Below are 17,604 nucleotides of genomic sequence, written 5' to 3' on the forward strand. Positions count from 1 at the left end.
ATCAGAAACATATTTTAAGAAATTCAAATATTTATGATGTTAAGTGCTTACGAAAATTGGTAAAAAGATTCCAATAAATTTATGGGCAAAAGACAAAACTCATACAAAGGAGAAAGTAAAACTAGAAAAATACTGCATTTGCTTTTCTATTGTAGATAGTGATGTTAGCCCAGTAGGTACTCTTACACCTATTTTTAAAAAACAAACTCTTAAGAACCTATAAAAGTATGATGAAACTGGTCAACCAAACTGCAGGAGGCAGTGTAAATCAATAAAAAATAAATAAATAAATAAATAAATAACCTTTCAGAAATAAATTTGGCAATATTTTTCAAAAGTGACAAAAACCTTCATGCCCCTTGCCCTTGTAATTCTCCTTCCCGGGTCTTTATCCTAAAGGGAAGAAGCAAAACATAGCACAACCGTGTGATAACTGCATTCCTTGCAAAACAAGAAACTAGTATGTCCAACTATTAAAAATAAGTAACTCAATTCACTGTAACATTGTATAATTGAAATGTACAAAAATCACAGCAAAAAAGAAAACATTATATATGAAAGTAAATATTGAACATTGTATTTATGCTTTGATTATAGTATAAAATCACGTAGATTTGGTGAGAAACAAATGAGAAGAAAAAGTAAACTTTTTTTTTCTTATTTCTTTCATCATTAAGTTGTTTGTAAAGTAAAAAGCTTGTTGGAATTGATCAGGCCCACTAGAGTTAAGTACACGCTTGGAAACTGGCTTTTCAGAGGCATAAAACCACAACTGTCCATCTTCTTTCCCCCAAAACCTATGACGGAAGAGTAATAAGATAGGCTCTTCTCACGCACACACTAGCCCTACGTGTAATTTTAGCCGTGCTACCAGCCATCTGTAACCTTATTATATTAAAATCTCATTTTACCATCAAAACGTAACTATATGTGGGATCTCCATATGGCGAGCAGAAGCCACTTGTGATGGGGCATCTGGAGATGGCCCCAAGCACTGAAGTTAAAAACTATTTGGCCAACGGAGTAGTGAAGGTTAGGTTTCTCCTCTATCCCCAAATGAATAATCATGTTTCTCACCACTCAAGGGCTCTGAGGTCCCAAGAGTGGCAGCTAAGTATTCAAGGAGGGAGAAAATACAAGCTGGTTTGTTCTCCCTCTGAAAATTGGCAGCCTCCTCATCTTCCCCAAAAGCACCATGAAGTAATGAAAAGGACACAAGCATGAGGTCAGGAGATGTGGGGTACGACTGACTCTAAGCAACCTCAAACAAGGCACTTACCTTTCGAGCGTTAGTTGTTTAATGGGTAAAATTTTTAAAGCTGAACCAAGTAATTTATTAATTCCTTCAAATTCAACATTCTATTTATAGACCCCTTTACTAATACATGTCTATGCCCCTCAAAATCTTCCACTCCGATTGTAGAACAATCATTAAGACTTTGAATTAGGAAACTGGGGACAAAGGTAAAATACAGTCAAAGCTGTATCTCAGGTCTGTCCCTTTCTACCTGCATGACCTTGGGTCAAAATAAAGTCCTATGAATTAACAAAGCAGCAATCCTTACCGGCCATGCATTTTTTAGTCTTGCATCACAGAATGCATTGGTTTTTGCTGTCATAACTGGGGTTTTTAGTCCTAAGCAGCAATACTTTGGACTGTGTTCTTGGAAATTTCAATGCAACTCGCATATTCATTTTTCCCATGTTTTCCGATATTACAAGAGATAGTTAACAAAGTTCGCCTATCTTAAACCTATATTCAGAATTAAGAGCATTCCTCAAAAATTCAATTAACGGTTGAGTACCTGTACCACATAACAGTACATGGGAGAGTTGCAAAGGTCCTTTCCGAAGAAACCCGAAAATCTTATGGAGACAGACACATAAACACATCATCACTAACTGACAAATGCTAAATGCATAACAAATGATGTGCATTGGGTCAGTCAAGACAAAGGGGATAAGATGTCTGGACCGCTTCCAGAGGTGATATTTTCAGGAGGGTCTTGAAGAGCAAACTGTATACGAGGTAGAGAAGAATTCTCAACAGAGTGAACGGTGTAAAATCACAAAGGAAGATGTCATCTTCCGAGAACCCTTAAGTAGTCTTTGTATGGAGAGGTGGGCAAAATGGTAGAAACGGAATCAGAAACGCAAGTTAACAGCCACTGTAAAGGACTCTGACTTCGATCACACACAGATTATGTAGAGTCATGATGGACTCAGCAACCTATACTGAGTCACTGATGGAAGCAAAGTCCCCTTCTTCCAACACACCAAGCAGTTGAGCCAAAGCAACAACAACCAAAAAAAAAAAAAAAAAAAGAAGGTCTCCATGTGGAAATACAGGATAAATGGCTGGTTGTTGCTATTGTTTCAAATGAAGACTTCTTCCTCTCAGGACGCTTCTAGCGGTTTCTTACCAAGGCACATCAGTATCACACCGGGGTGAAAGAGTAAGAATTATGGCTAAAGGGCTCAGGAAAGTGTGTGTTGAAGTCAATGGTCAATGGTGTTGGGAACACTAAAGGAAACCATCAAATAATACTAAAGAGCCATAATAAATCACAAGACAAAACAGGAATAAATGTCTGAGAAGATGGACTCGAGGCAAAACATTCAGGAGCGTTTAAGACCTTATCGTATATGGATTGCAGATAAGCCATGTTTTGTGCATGTGGGGGGGGGGGGGGTGCCCTGAGAATCTCTTTCGGTTAAAGGAGAGCTGCCACCACTAAAAATCTTTAAACCAGCCCAAAAGATGATGTGCTGTTTTTGTTGTTTTTGTTTTGTTTTGTTTTTAAAATGGCAAAAATAATAGGCTCCATTATATTTTAATCGGGAGAATAGGAATGCCTTCGCAAACGTCTATCCTGAAAAGACTAGAGCTCAATTTTCATCACGGATGGGAGTGAGACATGCACATTTCACTCTGGGACCTCGAGGTCCGTGCGTCAGTAGGGTCCACACTGCCAAGGCCTAGTCTCGGGGCTGCAAGCCTCCCCGGCTGGGGAGCCCTACAGACATGAATTGGCAATTATTGCAATTCAAACTCGGGCTTAGCCACCAAGGACTGTAACTCAGAGGAACCATTCTTCCTTTTACTTTGATTTAAAAAAAAAAAAAAAAAGTAGGAGCATTAAAAAAAAAAAAAAAAAAAAAACCACCGATAGGTCTAAAGACAGCAGGTGTCCACAGGAGAAGAGAAGCAGCATCTGGACCCTCTGGCAACCGTGGGGTCCACCGAAGTTTGGTCTCAGGATGTGCCCTAGGGTGTGTCTTTGTTTGGGGCCCATTAAAAAAAAAAAAGAAGAAAAAAAAAAAAGAAAAAGAACAGCCGTCCTTCGGGGCACCCGGGTACTTTCCCCCATCAACCCGCACGAGCATCCTGGCTCTGAAATCACTGGGGGACGTGGCCTCGCCCTGACTGCTCCAGGAAGGCGCGGCCCCAGCGCCCGTCACTGCCCGCGGGGCGGGGGGCGTCCGACCCTCCCCGCCCGGGGCTCCGCGCTCGCACCTCCTCGAGCCGCTCGGGAGCGCGGGGGGCGCCGGGGGGTCACGGCCTCGCCGCAGGTGCAGGTGCAGGGCCCCTCCCCCCCGGACGGTCGCGCCCCGGCCCCGACCCCGACCCGACCTCGACCTCGACCTGACCCGACCTCGACCCCGACCCGGCCCGGCCCGACCCCGGCCCGCCCCCGCCCCCGGCTCTCACCGTGCGGAGGTCACGCCGCCGCCTCTCCGCCCGCGGGCCGCCCGAGGAGCCCAGGTGAGGCGAGGGCGGCCCGTCACATCCCCGCCGCCCGGCCCGCCGCAGCCAGCATCGCGTCCGCGGCCCGAGCCAGCGCCTGACTCCCGACGCGCCGCGCCCCCTCCCTCGGCCTGCGCCCGCCCTGGACTCCGCCCTCCGGGGCACGCGCACCGCGCACGCGCAGCCCCGCCCCCGGCGCCCCCCGCGCAGGCGCACTCCCCGCGCGGCCAAGCCCCGCCTTCGGACCAGCCTCGGCCCACCTCTGGCCCCGCCCCCGCCTCCGCAGGCCCCGCCCACCCCGGGCCGCCCCGCCCTCCGCCCGACCTTGCTTCTCCGCACCGGAGCTCGGGGGTCGGCCGCGGGGCTGACCTGGGCTGCACCCGCGCCCTGCTCTAACGTGCTCTAACGTGCTCTAACCTGCGCTGCGTGACCGCGGCCAGACCTAACTCCGCCTCCGACCCCGTGGAAGCTCAAGGGTTGAGCTTCGGGATGGATGGGGGCTCCCCTCCCGCCTGCAGTATTCCCATCCTGTCCACCCCTGCGCCCCCAGCCCTGCTGCGCTCTGCAGCCTGCCTGAACCCACCAGACCGCGGGGTCTTGCTGAGGCTGACGGCTAAGATTTGCAGCATCTCCATGGCACCGTCAATCTGGGTTCCTCTTGCCAGGAATTGGTTCCTGCTTTCCGCTGGAGGAAAGCCCGGACCTAGGTTAGTTCCACAGGACGCCCCCCGCCCCTCCCGATTCCAACCTGGAGCTTGCCCTCGGGTTCTGGGTGGCCTTATCCCATCGGTGCAAAACAGGCCTGCAGTACAGTAGTTTGAGAACATGTTTGCCCTGATACCCCTTCTAAATGTTGAGTGTTATTTTTGGGTATAAAGATTTTTCGCTCATGATTAAAAAGCCAGTCCTATGCATTTTTAAATATCCTCACTCCTGAGCTAGGTGAATTTCTTGGTCTGAATAGACTGGAGTTAGGGACTTTATTGGAGTCAAGACTTAATATTTATAAGTGTAAAATAGTATTTATTTTGTGCTACCTGCTTGCCTGGATGGCCGGCAAAATTGTTTTCCTTTAGGTTCTTTTTTTTCTTTTTCTTTTTTTTTCCTTTAGGTTCTAAGATCATATCCTTTTGATGTCCTCGGATGAGAATTACAGCTGCCTCCTTGGGTGTACAGCCTCAAGAAGCATTAATTATTTCAGGCCCATGTTTGGGGAGTTAGGGCTTGATAATAATCCCCTTTCCTTACAAACTGCCCCATAGGCACTTAGCACTGGAAAAGCATATTTGGAGTCAGTATAAATATTAATTTTTAGAGCTTTTGCCAATTGAAGAGCACAGGTAAATGCTATTAATCCAGCCTTTGGAGCATAAGTATTTATTGGAAGGGCTTTTGCCTCAATGGTCTTAGTTTAACTATAACATACCCAGCTTTTCTTTCTCCCTTATTCATGAAGCTACTGCCATCTGCAACTGTGGACTGTAAATCAATCATTGTTATCTGCATATTCAATAGGGGAATCTTTTAAATCTGGTCTGCTAGAATAAACAAGATCAATAATCTCTGAGCAGTCATGCTTTAACAGAGAAGTATGATGGTCAGGTACAGGCATAAGAGTAGCTGGGTTTAAAGTTTGACAGGTTTTAAATATTAATTTAGGTGTGTCTAAAAGCATAGCCTGGTATTTAGTAAGTCAGCCTCCCATCATCCATTGGTGGCCTTTGGTCTCTAGGACACTTTGGACCTGATGTGGAGTCATCAATGTCAAGGATTGTCCCATGGTAAGCTTTGAAGCTGCTTCTACCAGGAGGGAGGGCTGTTCCAGCCACTGCTCGAAGACCAGCTGGCCACCCATGAGCTACATTATCAAATGACTATGAAAAATAGCCCACTGGTCCTTTTTCACTTCCTAATTTCTTGATAAGAACTCCCAAAGCTTGTCCCTGTTTTTTTCTGTTACATATAAAATGAAAAGTTTTTCTAGGTTTAGTAAAGCCAAAGCTGGGGCTGATGAAAGCTTAGCTCTTAATGTTTGAAAGGCTGTCTGCTGGGCTTTAGTCCAGAGTAAAGTTTCTTCATCGGGGCCTTTAATTGAATCGTACAATGGTTTGGCTAAGAGCCCAAATCCAGGAATCCACAAGTAGCAAAAACCTGCATGCCTAGGCAAGTACGGAGTTGTTTATTTCTTAACTGGGGGTCCAAGGTCTAATATAGCTTTTTCCAGTCAGTAGACAGGGTGCAGTGACATGGTGTTAGTTCATATCCTATATATTGTACTTTCTGTTTAGATACGTATGTCTTTTTAGGGGAGAAGTGATACCCTCTGTCTGCCAACAAATTAAGGTAAGTTATGGAATTACTATCAGATGTTTCTTTTGCGGGGCTAGAGATTAAAATATCATCCACATAGTGAACTCTAGTCCCTTGAGACAGGGAGATATCATGGATATCAAGTGCAGCCCCGAGTAGGTGAGGACTATCTCTAAATCCCTGCAGCAAGACTATCCGAGCTGATTGAGCAGCCTGTGAGCTTAAAAGTGAGGTCCAGTCAAATTCATAGAATGGCTGTGTTTCTTCATTTAGAGGGATGCAAAAGAAGGTGGCTTTTAAGTCAAATACTGTAAACCAGTTGGGATAACCAGGGCCCTGGGTGAGAATAGTATATGGATTTGGCACTATAGGATGAGGAGACACAACTGCTTCATTTATAGCTCTTGAATCTTGACTCATTTCATATTCCTCATTTGGCCTTTTTACTGGTAAGATTGGAGTATTATAAGGAGATTGACAAGGTCTTAAAAATACCATGTTTGAGAAACTTAACCATAAGTGGTTGTAAGCCGGCTTTTGCCTCAGGTTTTTTAGGGGTATTGGGGGTATTGTTTTTTGTGAGGTATAGTGGTTGAGTCCTTTGAGGTCATTTTATGGGTTGGGCTTTGAGAGCCCATCCGAGGATGTCAGAATCCCAGACCTGCGGAGTTACTGCCTTCCAGATATTAGAAGAGATATTGGGGTAAGGTTTTAATTCTCCAGGTGTTAAAGAGAACATGTCATCCACCTTCTTTTTTAGTGAGAGCAAACCTGCTCTCTAGTTTATATATCAAGTCTTGTCCTAGTAATGGAGTGGAGCAAGATGGAAAGACTAGAAAAATATGAACAACCAATCGACTTCTATATTTGCAAGCTGAAAGCATTGTCTGGTGGCACATTTTAGTTTACCCTTCTATGCTAACAGTTTTATGGTTAGAAAGACAAGTAGGGCCAGAGTGCTAAATAAGAACAGAGTAAGTGGTTCCTGTATCAATAAGAAAATTGATAAACTTACCTCCCATATCCAAGATAACCCAGGGCTCTGTAATCTTGCTGTCAAAGGCAGCCAGACCAGCTTGAGGGGCCCATCATGCCAGACCCTCCAGTTTCTGCTCTTGGGTGGGGAAGTGAGTTCCTGTCTTCATCTTTCTCTGGAGTTGAGGACAGTCTCTCTTCCAATATCCTTTGTTCTTACAAACAGGACACGGCCCTGGTGGAAAGCATTTGTCTGACATTCTTTGCTCCAGTGTCTCATTTGGCCACACTCATTGCATGGGGTCTTACTCGATCCTTTGTCTGATAGAGGCATTTTCTTTGGCCCCTGGTTGGTCTGGTGTTGTAGGGAATCTGCAATAGCAGCAGCCAATATTTGAATCTGTATTTTATCCTGCAGTTTAGCTCTCCAGTCCTTTTCCTGCTATAAGGCCATACCTCTATTATTAAAGACTCCAGTAGCTACTTCTAATAGGCACTGGGTGGAGGTTTGGGGACCTAAAGTCATTCTAGTCATTTTTTTGGCAAATGTCAGGTGCCAACTTAAAAAATGCATGGTTAGTGTGGTTGTTCTCTCAAATGAGATTGTGTCCAGATTTGTATATTTATGGATGGCTTCTATTGAGCGACCCTGAAATAGAGCTGGATTCTCATCACCTCTTTGAGTGACTTCCTAAATTTTATCAAAGTTTACAGGTTTAGAGAATCCTTTTCTCATTCTTTCTATTAAACAGGTGATTATGGTCTTGTCTTTCCTTTCCCTGTCTCTTTTGGTAATTCCTGGGAGATTCAGTATTGTAAACAACCCCCCACCTGATGACAGCCTCTATTCTGGCTGCTAGCTCATCAGCAAATTCTTGAGCCCCTGCCCAGATATGATTCTTTTCCTCAGGAGTACAACAATGGGTTAATATGATGTGTATATATCTTGCCAGATCAAATCAAACTTAATAGATCATTGTTGAAAGCCCTCCATAAGTTGAGAAGGGTTTTCCGAATATTGTTCTGTTGTTTTATCTGAGTCAGGTCTGTCATGGAGAATGGGGCATGGATTTTAATTGTGCCCATTTCTCCAATAGCAACCTCCCTAAGAGGATGTGATCCAGATTTAGGTGGAGCTGCCAGATTATAGTTCTGCTCCTGGTATGTCCAGCGGGGCTGGGAGCTGAGGGGTCTTGAGGTTTATAAGGAAGAAGGATAGCAACAGAGGCAATGTCCTCTTTGTTTGGACCGGCCAGTGTTTCCTCCAGTAGCCAAAGTGAATTAGGAGGAATGGACCTATTTAGACAATCATCATCCAGTATGTCCAGAGAGATTTATTAACCTGGTTGGTAGCTAGACACATTCTGCAAGAGGGCCTTAGGTCAGGGTCCTGATTTAGGGCCATGAAGGCCTGGACACTAGGGTACCTCAGTCCATTTTCCCAGCTTTTTGCAGAAGAGACCTAAGTGATAGATTATACTGAAGCTTAATGTCCCATCAATAGACCGTTTTTCCTTGTCTCTCAAGGAGTACTGAGGCCATGCAGTATTACAGAAGAAGACCAGGTTTTTTCTTAAATCTTGCAATCCAAATTGATTCCAGTGGGTTAAAAGGCATCCCAAGGGAGAACCCTTGGGAACTGAAGAAGATCCCATGTTCCTAGAAAAGTAGAGAAAGTCCATTACCAGAAAAAAATCCATCCCCAACTCCTAGGTGGCATCCCATGAAGGATATGTCAGAGATTCCTGGTATCAAAGGACTGGAGCAGTCCATTCAAAAGAAGTTGCTATAATCACCACCCTGCCTTGTAGGAGGGATATGGGGGATATTGCCCCCACTTCCTGATTGCATCCTAGACTGCAAATGGTGCCAGTGAATGGTCCGAAATGTCATGCTGTGCCATGAAGAACTTGCCATTTTTAACCCAGGGAAAACACACAAAAAAAATGTTTTACAAGGGGAAAATTACCCAATTTTGTAATTTAAGTAGTGAGTAAGGGACATGGACAGAAAACAGTAAGGATAGAAATCCACCATGATCTAAGCGACATTTCAACACATGTAGTTTTTACAGCTGGCTTCCCTAGGAAATAGTCCCTGGTTGGGTTTTAACTCAACTGGGTACTCATTTCAGCTGGCTCCAGGTGGAGGTCATGCCACCAAAAGTGGTTAGGCCAGAGATGTGAAGGGGACCAGATTAGACCAATTAGGAGAAATCTCAGTCTTAAGATTGGCAACTGTCCTAGTGACTTAGATGACTGTCCTGTGCCCAAGAAAAGACAATTTTGCATAAAGACAGAAAGGATGAGAGGCCATCAAGTTTCTCGGTCTTATTACCATTCCGGTACCATGGTACTAACTTCCAGCCAACAGGCAGGTTTTTTTCCTCCCTCTAAAGTAGCCATGGGCTAGAGGATTACAGCCTGAACAATCAACATGAAAGTATTCCAATAAGCCCATAGTCTTTGAATAGCCCCTGAAATGACAGGAGAGAAAGAGAAGAGGAATTACTCACCAAGTTGGCACCAAAGCTCCGAGTCCAAGTGAGAAGACTTGAGCCCCAGGTTGAGCACCAGAATGATGAGTTTTGATGTTTGGGTCCAAAAGTGAATGGTCAAGAAAGAATTCTTGAGATGTTTCCAGTGCAAAAAGATGGTTTCATTAAAGCATAGGACAGGACCTGTGGGCAGAAAAAGCTGCATTATAAGTCTGAGGAATGACTGATTATGTAGTTTCTTATCCTATGGAAGGAGAAGGTGATATTAGGGCTCCAAGAAATTGAGTCTATAGGTTCCTGGAAGTCTGGCTACTATTAAGATTGTGTTTTTCTTGTAAATTATTAGGGCAGTGACAAACTGATAGAATTTCAGGTCCTGCATGACTGTGATCTTTATCAGTTGGCCATTTGTTTTTCTTTCTTTGTTCTTGGGCAGTCATGAGTGCCTGGGGAATGAAACACATCCCACTGCCATCTTGTGGGCCGAGGGTATGTGGAGTGTCACTTTGCCTTTTGCCCTCAGCTTGCCTTTTGTTACCTCATCAGTTTGAGATGCTGCCTTTGTCATATATTACCTTTATAAATGGAATTGAGTCTATTTCTGGATTTTTAAATTCTGTTTTATCGATCTTCCTGTATATTAATGGGCCATTACCAAAATGTTTTAAATATAAAAGCTGTATAAGATCAGCTCTAAGTCTCTCTATTGCTTTCTTTTTTTCAGAGGTTTTTTGTCGAATTTTGCTTCTCTGTTCCTCAAATTTTATCATCAACTAATGTGGTTTCAGAAAAAAAAAAACATAATATTTTTATTGGAATTGGTCTGCATTTATAAATTAGGGAGAATAGACATCTCTATGAGGTTGTATCTTCCTATCCAGCAACTTGATGTCTTTCCATTTTTTCATATTCAAATTTGGGATTTCTTAGTCATTTCACAGTTTTCCTTCTTTGGTTATTATGTCTAATATCTATGCCTTGGTATTTTGTGTGCTGTGATAAATGGGGACTCCTGTTTCTTGTTTGCATGTGTGAAGGTCTTTAGGTTTTATACATTAGTTTGATAACTTTTTTGGATACTTTACTAAATTGTCTTGTTTGTACTACTTTTCCCGTTAATTCTTTGGTGTTTTCCAGATATGCAGTTTGTTCTCTGTAAATATCCCTGGTTAATGCCTCCAACTTTATATTATGTAATAGAGGACATAATGACATTATTTTGTTCATTTCTTTAGCAGAAAAGCTAGTAAGGAGATAACTTTTGAGCTATAGTATATTTATTTATCATGTTAAGGATATGGGTATCAATTTCTAGTTTACTAAGTGTTTTGGCTTAAAAAAACACACAAATAGATGCTGAATCTTGTCAGATGCCTTTATTACATCTGTGGAGATGCTTATGTATTAATGGGTTTTCTAATATTGCCTTCTTTTGCATTCTTGAAATAAACCCCACTGGATCACAAGGTATTTTTTAAATTTGCTGTTAGATTCTATATTTTTTTTCATTGACATTCTTTAGTGAAAATGGTCTGTAGTTTCCCTTTATTTGAATAAAAATCTTTGGACTTTTTTCCAAATAAATTTGAAATTTATTGGAATAAAAACCTGGCAATCCTTATCAGGTTTGGGATTAATATTTTATATGCTTCCTAAAATGGAACACTAAGATAATTTAACAGTGGAATTACCTGATCCTTAAAGATTATGTAGAATTTCTTTGTGAAACCACTTGTCTTTTTTGTATATGCTTTGTGTTTTTCTTTTGGCGGAATAACCTTTCAGCCTTTTCATTTCTTTTACATTAACTAGTTTTTTCGACTGTATGTCTCTCTATTAGGATCAATTTTGGTAAGTTGTGTTTGCCTAAAAACATACCTATTCCTTCTAAGTCTTTACATTTATTTGCATAGTTATACAAAGTATTTTCTTCTTAAAAATCGTATTCTCTGTTTTCATGCTATTTCCCCCTTATCATTTCTATTTTTGTATATTTGTGCTTTCTCCCTTTTTTAAAGATTGTATTTATTTATTTGGGAGAGGAAGAGCATGAGTCGGGGAGAGAGACAGAGGCAGAGGGAGAAGCATACTCCCCGCTGAGCAGGGAGCCTGTCTTGGGGCTCAAACCCAGAACCCTTAGATCATGACCTGAGCAGAACCCAACTGCTTAGCCCTAAGCCACCCAGGCGCCCTGTGCTTTCTCCCTATTTAAAGCTCAAATTAGCTAATGGTTTCTGTATTTGTGTTTTTCAAATAAGCAACTTTTGGATTTGTTAATTCTTCTCTTTTCTGTTTTTGAAATTATTGTTTGTAAGTTCATCTTTACTAATTCCTTTCTTCTTTCTTTTGGCTTGTCTAATTTTTTTCTAGCTTTTCATTTTGGATGTTAAGTTATATTTATGTTTCCATTTTGACTGTACCAGGTATTTAAAGCTGTAAGTTTTCCTGTGGTACATGATACATGCTTTAGCAGTATCACAGAGATTGTGTGTGTGTTTTCATTTTTATCTTCAAGAAATTCTGCTATTTTATTTTTTATTTTGCCTTTATCCCAGTAATTATTTGAACATTTTTTAACTTAGCAGGGAAAAGAAAATTAAAACATTTTAAGAAATTGCCATTAATTTCTTTTTTAAAAAAATTCTATGTATTTATTTGACAAAGAGAGAAAGAGAGCACAAGCAGGGGGTGTAACAGGCAGAGGGAGAGGGAGAAGCAGGCTCCCTGGGGAGCTTAGGATCCTGGGATCATGATCTGAGCTGAAGGCAGACGCTTAACTGACTGAGCCACTCAGGCGCCCCTCTGTCATTAATTTCTAGAAGTATTATTACATTATGATTAGAGAATGTTATTTGTATATTTCTATTCTTTGGAATTTCTTGAGATTTTCTTGGTGGCATAACATTTGCTCAATTTTCGGCATATTCCATATTCACTTGCATAAAAAGGCATATTCTCTCTTTATAGGATCTATCTTTCCCACTTAATAATGGACAGAAAACCAAAACTGTAAGACACTGGAGGGCAACCTTTAACATTGAAGACAGAGACCCAAACAAAAAGACCCGAAGGAACCAGAAACTGCAGGAAGAAGAAAACTCCCCTCCATATACTCCCCTCCCAAAAAACTATAAATAATACGTGCAGAGAAGAAAGAATATTGTGTCCATGAAACAAGAATAGGTATTATAAAAAAGAAATGTCCTGAAAACACAAAAGAACCCTTGAAAATGAAAGAGATACAGCAACAATTGAAAACTCAACAGAAAGAATGGAAAATAAAGTTGAAAAATATCTCCCGGAAACTGATACAAACACAAAAAGGGATGGAGTGTAGGGGATAAAATGATTTAATTAGATCTCTTAAAGTTTGCCAAAGTCCTCAGCTACCAAGAGGAAGCCCCTCACCACAGATGATTCACTGTGGGATAAGGGCTTAGTAAGCTCTCCCAGGAGGCTGGGCAGGCAGGGTATGTGCCCAGCGGTAGTTTCCTTTTCCCACTGTGCAGCCTGATCTGGATGTTTGCCTCTGGGTGCAGGACAGCCCTTCACTGGTCTGGTATCCTTCCTGGGCACTCCAACCCAAACCCTTGTGGTCCTTTGCCCCTGTTCACACTAGATCTGACCCTTTCCAATCAGATGAGACCACTCCCAGATGGGCCAGGCACTGGACCCCAGGCCCCAAAGGTCTTCTTCCTGTCTTCTATCCTCAGCCATTTCTTAGGATGCTGACTCCAAATCCATCTAGTATCACTCCTAAAAAACAAACAAACAAACAAACAAACAAACAAAAAAACTCTCATTTTGTTTCTTTTCTGTCCTAACATGGCTTAAAGTCCTTTCAGGGAAAAATTCTCAAAAAGGAGTTCTGTTAGCAATGCAAAAGTGTCTGCTAAGTTAAGGAGAACCTACCAGTCCTTAGAAACACAATGGCCACTCTGCTCCTGCAGGGGTGAGAGGAAATGCTTTAATTCTTTCTAGATGAGTCACTGTTCCTGATGCTGGGCACAAGGCCACTTGCTAAAGCAGCAAAGACACCAATGCAGGTTTAATTTTTATGCCCTGGAATAAAACACAGAATTCCATATGACTCTTAAAACAAATGCGGTGACTATATGGGTACTGATGTGGAAAACCACCAGGAAGTTTAAGTGAAAACCCAAGTTTCCCTGTGTTGATGGAGCGCGTCGCTCCAGAGACCAAACACCTGGCTCTGAATCCTGGCTCTGCCACTTGACACTTTGCTTTGGGAAGCTCTAGGCAAGTTACTTTCTCTGTCCTTCAGTGTTCATACCTGTAAATGGGAATTAAATGAAGTTGTTATATATAAAAATAAAAAAAGGGGGGGATCCCTGGATGGCTCAGCGGTTTAGCGCCTCCTTTGGCCCAGGTCATCATCCTGGAGTCCCAGGATGGAGTCCCACATCAGGCTCCCTGTATGGAGCCTGCTTCTCCCTCTGCCTGTGTCTCTGCCTCTCTCTCTCTCTTTCTGTGTGTCTCTCGTGAATGAATAAATAAAATCTTAAAAAAAATAAAATAATAACATAAAATAAATGGGTTCATTTATATAAGCCCTTAGAACAATGCCTACCACATAGGAAATGCTAACTAACTAGATATTATAGTATATTTAAAAATAATGAAGATGTGACAGGGTTGTAAATTCATTTAAACTGTTATTCAGATATGCAGATGTATTCGTTTGCTATGGCTACCCTAACAAAGTACCGTAGACTGGGTGGTTATACAGCAGAAATGTGTTTTCTCACAGTTCTAGGGGCTGAAAGTTCAAGATCAAGGAGTCAGCAGGGTGGGTTTCTTCTGAGGCCTCTCTCCTTGACCTGTACACGGTCATCTTCTCTCTATATCCTTTACATGGTCTTCCTCTGTGCCTGTGCCCTAATTTCCTCTTTTTATAAGCACACACATTATATTGGATTAGGGCTCACCCCAAAGATTTCATGTTAACTTCATCACCACTGAATACCTGTCTCCAAATAGTCACATTCTGATGTCCTCAGGGACAGGACTCCAACATGTGAATTTTAAGCAGACACAGTTCAGCCCATAACAGCAGAGAAATTTAAATTCCTTTGTCTGACTATAACTAAGCTACCTTTTTTTTTTTTCCTGAATCCTTACCTGATGTTTTTTAGGAGGGAAAAAATTACTAAAATATCAAACTGTTTAAAACTTGGACATAGCTGATCCTTTAAACAATACCTTTGAAGAAGTTGGATCAATTCTGGGTAAAAAGGCCTAATATCTCCATGGCTTTCTCCATTCCCTGCCTCTCTCTCTCTCTGGGGGCAAGGGGGAGGGCCACAGCTTTCAAGACTTCACGGTGGTGGGAAGAGTTTTGATCCTCAAACATGATGGCTCCTGCCTCCTCTGCCCCCCTCACAGAGGATTGCAGAGGAGGTAACAGCAGATATAGTTCTCTTGACTTATATGGGGCTCCCTAGTTCTCCCTGGATGACTTAGTCTCTCTTTAGGTCCTGCAAACACAGAAGACCCTCTGAAATGTGTCTGTGATTCTGGGCAGGTGGTTAAACAATGGGCCAGGGAGGAGAAGGATGAGGGGTGATTCCAAAGCTCATGTCATTGAGGACATTGTCGACAGGGCTTCTCAAAGAAGGGACAGGAGTCTCCATGAGCATGCCACATATGTAGCAGGAGTTACTCAGGAGCAGGTGTGCACCTCAGTCTGGCCTAGTGGCAGCTTCTTGAAGCAATATGGACATCCTAAGTTGTGGGCAGCAGCTGAGCTCTTCCAAGTGACCCCTCTGATTTAGAGCTGAGCAGGGTGCTGGGTAAATATGCCCATGCATCAGCAGCCAACAGTGGTGCCAGTGATAGGAAACCATCTGCTTAGTGGCCCATGGGCAGCCTTTCTCGCTTCATCCCAACTGGCTCCTATGCCACATCTGGTTCCAGTTTCCCTGGTTCTGGGGACCGATTATGGAGAGGATATCCATCCCAGACCACCGGCCAGGAGCCGGTTCTTCTAACAGACATTAGAAGAGGATGTGTGCCCTTGAGAATAAGTGGTCTGTGCGTGACAGACAGGCAAGAAGTCTGCCCCTGACTCTGTGGGTCAGGCAGGTGTTAGGCTGAGGGTCTGAATACATAAGTGTCCAGGGCGTCACCTCCATAAAAATGAGCATGTTGGAATCCAACCTCCCAAAAGACCAATTTCAAACTGCCCCGTAGCCCTCTGCCCTGCCCCACATGCACACTGCACGCCCGCCGCTTGGCTCACCCGCTGACTAGGCCTGAGGTTTCACACTGAAGGATTTACCACGTTGGTGGGAAAGGCAGGGCTGAGAATGGCTGATAGCTTTTAAAATCCACATCTATAAACTAACCATTGCCATTACTAACAGCAGAAATTTAAAAATAGACAGTAAACTCTATCCCTTGAGAATTCTGAGAGGATGGTGGTTTGTTAGGATAGAGTAGAGATGAGAAAAAAGCCAGCAAAGTTCAACCTGACGGAGGCTGGAACTAGACCGAAATATATTCCTCCCTCGTAGAAGAGTCAGGGGTGTGTAGGCCCATGTTGGTAGGAGGAGTGTGACTCCATCAAGTCTCTACCATCTCTAGGGTGTGGCCCTCATCTTCAAGGTCTAAGTCAGCAACTGTGTTCTAGACAGCAGGCCACAGAGAGGAAGGAAGGAAGGAAGGAAGTGCAAAAGGCATAGTGTCTTAAGGTGGGTTCCTGAAAGTGGCCACAGGACACTTCCTCTTACATTTCCTCCACCAAACTTTATTCACGATCACAACTAGTTATGAGAGCCTGGCAAATGTGTTCTTTCTTCTCTGCAGTTCTGTGCTCAGATATAAAATCTATAACCACCGAAGAAAAGGAAGAAGAGGGTGGGGCACGTGGGTGGCTCAGTGGTTGAACGTCTGCCTTTGGCTCAGGGCGTGATCCTGGGGTCCTGGGATCGAGTCCCACATCGGTCTCCCTTCATGGAGCCTGCTTCTCCCTCTGCCTACATCTCTGCCTCTCTCTTTTTGTCTCTCATGAATAAATAAATAATTTTTTTTTTTTTAAAGGAAGAGTGTGTATCAGGGGCAGTCTCTGCCACAGATGACTTCAGTGCAGTGTTTGGTTCCTTCTGCCTTCACTCCTTTCACTCCTTTGCATCATCTTGAGGACCAAGGACACAAAACCAGGGGAGGCAGGAGCCTCCATTTCCCCCTGAGCCCTGGAAATCACTGGGGGCAGGAACAGGAACAGAAAGCAAGCAGAAAGACTGAGCACTTTTCCATCCTTCCCATCAAGTTGCTTTCCAATGGAACTAGAATACAAGAAGCAGCCACCAGAAGGTTTTAGAGCATATAAAAGGCAAGATTAGAGAAGAAAAAAAACCATAAACTAGATTGAGAAAAGGGACCATGCCTTCCTATGCAATTATATTCTTGGTACCTAGAATTACCTGTAATGTAGTAAGCATTCAAAAATATTAGTTAAGTTGGGGAGGAAAAGGCTAACTTTTTAGGAAGTGATGATGCAATAACCTGCATGATCAAGGAGTAAGGAAATTGAGATATCTCGCGGCCCTGGGCCCTGAGAAGGTTGCTGACCGTGACTTGTGGAAAGTGACCCCTTGTTTATATTACACGATAAACACTCTGATAAAGCAGAAAGGATTGCTGATTTGATACTGCTGAGCCTTGCCCTCGCTGTATAAATGCTATTTGTCTGCTATGGCTGGGGAGGTTTTGTGACTCTGGGCTCCTTGCCAGGCGTCAGCATGTCATTGTTGAAGGTCCACAGACTCCCTTCCAGAAAGAGCCATTTCCCTTTTCAGCTCAGCTGTTCTGGGAGAAATTAAAGTGCTGTGGTTAGAACTACTTCATTCTCATCCACCAGTGGTAGGAAAGCGGGAGAATTGCAGGGAGGGTGCCACCCGCTGAGTGGGGGGTAGGGAGGGGTAGGGTGGTGTCTGGGGGTTGGGAGAACTCAAGGGGTACCTATTACTGGAAGCTGCAATATAGGGAGCAGAGACGGCAGGTTGAGAGGTCCTCAGAATGACCTAAGACATTTTTCCAAAAGTCAAAGTCA

General features: G+C 43.2%; 1 protein-coding gene across 6 annotated transcripts in view; it reads right to left on the minus strand.

Moving 5' to 3' along the window:
- CCSER2 (coiled-coil serine rich protein 2) overlaps positions 1 to 3,849 on the minus strand; it is a 176,123-nt gene extending 172,274 nt beyond the window's left edge. For 3 of the 6 annotated variants that reach the window (XM_055325316.1, XM_055325315.1, XM_055325317.1), the window contains exon 1: positions 3,713 to 3,849. The gene's annotated coding sequence lies outside the window, so the exon portion shown is untranslated. The remainder of the gene's footprint in view (positions 1 to 3,712) is intronic. The other 3 variants (XM_055325312.1, XM_055325313.1, XM_055325314.1) reach the window with 2 other exon arrangements.
- Between the last annotated feature and the right edge of the window lie 13,755 nt (positions 3,850 to 17,604).

Source organism: Nyctereutes procyonoides, unplaced genomic scaffold (genome assembly GCF_905146905.1).
Source record: "Nyctereutes procyonoides isolate TBG_1078 unplaced genomic scaffold, NYPRO_anot_genome, whole genome shotgun sequence".
Taxonomy (NCBI): domain Eukaryota; kingdom Metazoa; phylum Chordata; class Mammalia; order Carnivora; family Canidae; genus Nyctereutes; species Nyctereutes procyonoides.